The sequence below is a fragment of the Phyllobates terribilis genome, unplaced genomic scaffold (genome assembly GCF_046119375.1).
Source record: "Phyllobates terribilis strain yellow unplaced genomic scaffold, ASM4611937v1 Scaffold_226__1_contigs__length_3207580, whole genome shotgun sequence".
In the NCBI taxonomy this organism is placed as follows: Eukaryota; Metazoa; Chordata; class Amphibia; order Anura; family Dendrobatidae; genus Phyllobates; species Phyllobates terribilis.
In genome coordinates, this window is record NW_027362986.1 from 2041513 (window position 1) to 2046396 (window position 4884).

Consider the following 4884-nt stretch of genomic DNA (forward strand, 5'->3'; position numbering starts at 1 on the left):
ATATATATTCTACCCACACACATTTGGAACTCTCCTGCGGTACCCTAACACATTTTATTCCCTCATTTAGTGGATATTTTCACAAAAGTGAAATTTTCAAAAATCCAGAAAATTGGCTGAAAATGACTAAATATCAAGGACTCATTGGGCGGATCGCTCTGGAACTGAAATCGGAACGCTCACTGACATTTGCCCTATCTGAAAGTCTGATAAACGCCGGAAAAATGACTAAGTCCAAAAAAAAAATTTTTCAACTTTTTTCAATTATACCCCCGTGGGATATATATTCTACCCACACACATTTGGAACTCTCCTGGGGTACCCTCACACATATTATTCCCTCAATTAGTGGATATTTTCACAAAAAAGTGAAATTTTCATAAATCCAAAATATTGGCTGAAAACGACTAAATATCAAGGACTCATTGGGCGAATCGCTCTGGAACTGAAATCGGAATGTTCACTGACATTTCCCCTATCTGAAAGTCTGATAAACGCCGGAAAAATGACTAAGTCCAAAAAAAAATTGTTTTCAACTTTTTTCAATTTTACCCCCGTGGGATATATATTCTACCCACACACATTTGGAACTCCCCTGGGGTACCCTCACACATATTATTCCCTCATTTAGTGGATATTTTCACAAAAAAGTGAAATTTTCAAATATCCAAAATATTGGCTGAAAACGACTGAATATCAAGGACTAATTGGGCGAATCGCTCTGGAACTGAAATCGGAACGTTCACTGACATTTCCCCTATCTGAAAGTGTGATAAACGCCGGAAAAATGACTAAGTCCAAAAAAAAATTGTTTTCAACTTTTTTCAATATTACCCCCGTGGGATATATATTCTACCCACACACATTTGGAACTCTCCTGGGGTACCCTCACACATATTATTCCCTCAATTAGTGGATATTTTCACAAAAAAGTGAAATTTTCATAAATCCAAAATATTGGCTGAAAACGACTAAATATCAAGGAATCATTGGGCGAATCGCTCTGGAACTGAAATCGGAACGCTCACTGACATTTGCCCTATCTGAAAGTCTGATAAACGCCGGAAAAATGACTAAGTTCAAAAAAAAAATTTTTCAACTTTTTTCAATTTTACCCCCGTGGGATATATATTCTACCCACACACATTTGGAACTCTCCTGGGGTACCCTCACACATATTATTCCCTCATTTAGTGGATATTTTCACAAAAAAGTGAAATTTTCAAAAATCCAAAATATTGGCTGAAAACGACTAAATATCAAGGACTCATTGGGCGAATCGCTCTGGAACTGAAATCGGAACGTTCACTGACATTTCCCCTATCTGAAAGCGTGATAAACGCCGGAAAAATGACTAAGTACAAAAAAAAATTGTTTTCAACTTTTTTCAATTTTACCCCCGTGGGATATATATTCTACCCACACACATTTGGAACTCTCCTGCGGTACCTTAACACATTTTATTCCCTCATTTAGTGGATATTTTCACAAAAAAGTGAAATTTTCAAAAATCCAGAAAATTGGCTGAAAATGACTAAATATCAAGGACTCATTGGGCGGATCGCTCTGGAACTGAAATCGGAACGCTCACTGACATTTGCCCTATCTGAAAGTCTGATAAACGCCGGAAAAATGACTAAGTCCAAAAAAAAAATTTTTCAACTTTTTTCAATTATACCCCCGTGGGATATATATTCTACCCACACACATTTGGAACTCTCCTGGGGTACCCTCACACATATTATTCCCTCAATTAGTGGATATTTTCACAAAAAAGTGAAATTTTCATAAATCCAAAATATTGGCTGAAAACGACTAAATATCAAGGACTCATTGGGCGAATCGCTCTGGAACTGAAATCGGAATGTTCACTGACATTTCCCCTATCTGAAAGTCTGATAAACGCCGGAAAAATGACTAAGTCCAAAAAAAAATTGTTTTCAACTTTTTTCAATTTTACCCCCGTGGGATATATATTCTACCCACACACATTTGGAACTCCCCTGGGGTACCCTCACACATATTATTCCCTCATTTAGTGGATATTTTCACAAAAAAGTGAAATTTTCAAATATCCAAAATATTGGCTGAAAACGACTGAATATCAAGGACTAATTGGGCGAATCGCTCTGGAACTGAAATCGGAACGTTCACTGACATTTCCCCTATCTGAAAGTGTGATAAACGCCGGAAAAATGACTAAGTCCAAAAAAAAAATTGTTTTCAACTTTTTTCAATATTACCCCCGTGGGATATATATTCTACCCACACACATTTGGAACTCTCCTGGGGTACCCTCACACATATTATTCCCTCAATTAGTGGATATTTTCACAAAAAAGTGAAATTTTCATAAATCCAAAATATTGGCTGAAAACGACTAAATATCAAGGAATCATTGGGCGAATCGCTCTGGAACTGAAATCGGAACGCTCACTGACATTTGCCCTATCTGAAAGTCTGATAAACGCCGGAAAAATGACTAAGTTCAAAAAAAAAATTTTTCAACTTTTTTCAATTTTACCCCCGTGGGATATATATTCTACCCACACACATTTGGAACTCTCCTGGGGTACCCTCACACATATTATTCCCTCATTTAGTGGATATTTTCACAAAAAAGTGAAATTTTCAAAAATCCAAAATATTGGCTGAAAACGACTAAATATCAAGGACTCATTGGGCGAATCGCTCTGGAACTGAAATCGGAACGTTCACTGACATTTCCCCTATCTGAAAGCGTGATAAACGCCGGAAAAATGACTAAGTACAAAAAAAAATTGTTTTCAACTTTTTTCAATTTTACCCCCGTGGGATATATATTCTACCCACACACATTTGGAACTCTCCTGCGGTACCCTAACACATTTTATTCCCTCATTTAGTGGATATTTTCACAAAAAAGTGAAATTTTCAAAAATCCAGAAAATTGGCTGAAAATGACTAAATATCAAGGACTCATTGGGCGGATCGCTCTGGAACTGAAATCGGAACGCTCACTGACATTTGCCCTATCTGAAAGTCTGATAAACGCCGGAAAAATGACTAAGTCCAAAAAAAAAATTTTTCAACTTTTTTCAATTATACCCCCGTGGGATATATATTCTACCCACACACATTTGGAACTCTCCTGGGGTACCCTCACACATATTATTCCCTCAATTAGTGGATATTTTCACAAAAAAGTGAAATTTTCATAAATCCAAAATATTGGCTGAAAACGACTAAATATCAAGGACTCATTGGGAGAATCGCTCTGGAACTGAAATCGGAACGCTCACTGACATTTCCCCTATCTGAAAGTGTGATAAACGCCGGAAAAATGACTAAGTCCAAAAAAAAATTGTTTTCAACTTTTTTCAATATTACCCCCGTGGGATATATATTCTACCCACACACATTTGGAACTCTCCTGCGGTACCCTAACACATATTATTCCCTCATTTAGTGGATATTTTCACAAAAAAGTGAAATTTTCAAAAATCCAAAATATTGGCTGAAAACGACTAAATATCAAGGACTCAATGGGCGAATAGCTCTGGAATTGAAATCGGAATGTTCACTGACATTTCCCCTATTTGAAAATCTGATAAACGCCGGAAAAATGACTAAGTCCAAAAAAAAATTGTTTTCAACTTTTTTCAATATTACACCCGTGGGATATATATTCTACCCACACACATTTGGAACTCTCCTGGGGTACCCTCACACATATTATTCCCTCATTTAGTGGATATTTTCACAAAAAAGTGAAATTTTCAAAAATCCAAAATATTGGCTGAAAACGACTAAATATCAAGGACTCTTTGGGCGAATCGCTCTGGAACTGAAATCGGAATGCTCACTGACATTTCCCCTATCTGAAAGTCTGATAAACGCCGGAAAAATGACTAAGTCCAAAAAAAAATTGTTTCAACCTTTTTCAATTTTACCCCCGTGGGATATAGATTCTACCCACACACATTTGGACCTCTCCTGGGGTACCCTCTCACATATTATTCCCTTATTTAGTGGATATTTTCACAAAAAAGTGAAATTTTCAAATATCCAAAATATTGGCTGAAAACGACTAAATATCAAGGACTCATAGGGCGAATCGCTCTGGAACTGAAATCGGAATGTTCACTGACATTTCCCCTATTTGAAAGTCTGATAAACGGCGGAAAAATGACTAAGTCCAAAAAAATTTTTTTTCAACTTTTTTTCAATATTATCCCCGTGGGATATATATTCTACCCACACACATTTGGAACTCTCCTGGGGTACCCTCACACATATTATTCCCTCATTTAGTGGATATTTTCACAAAAAAGTCAAATTTTCAAAAATCCAAAATATTGGCTGAAAACGACTAAATATCAAGGACTCATTGGGAGAATCGCTCTGGAACTGAAATCGGAACCCTCACTGACATTTCCCCTATCTGAAAGTGTGATAAACGCCAGAAAAATGACTAAGTCCAAAAAAAAATTGTTTTCAACTTTTTTCAATATTACCCCCGTGGGATATATATTCTACCCACACACATTTGGAACTCTCCTGCGGTACCCTAACACATATTATTCCCTCATTTAGTGGATATTTTCACAAAAAAGTGAAATTTTCAAAAATCCAAAATATTGGCTGAAAACGACTAAATATCAAGGACTCAATGGGCGAATAGCTCTGGAATTGAAATCGGAATGTTCACTGACATTTCCCCTATCTGAAAGTCTGATAAACGCCGGAAAAATGACTAAGTCCAAAAAAAAATTGTTTTCAACTTTTTTCAATTTTACCCCCGTGGGATATATATTCTACCCACACACATTTGGAACTCTCCTGGGGAACCCTCACACATACTATTACCTTATTTGGTGGATATTTTCACAAAAAAGTGAAATT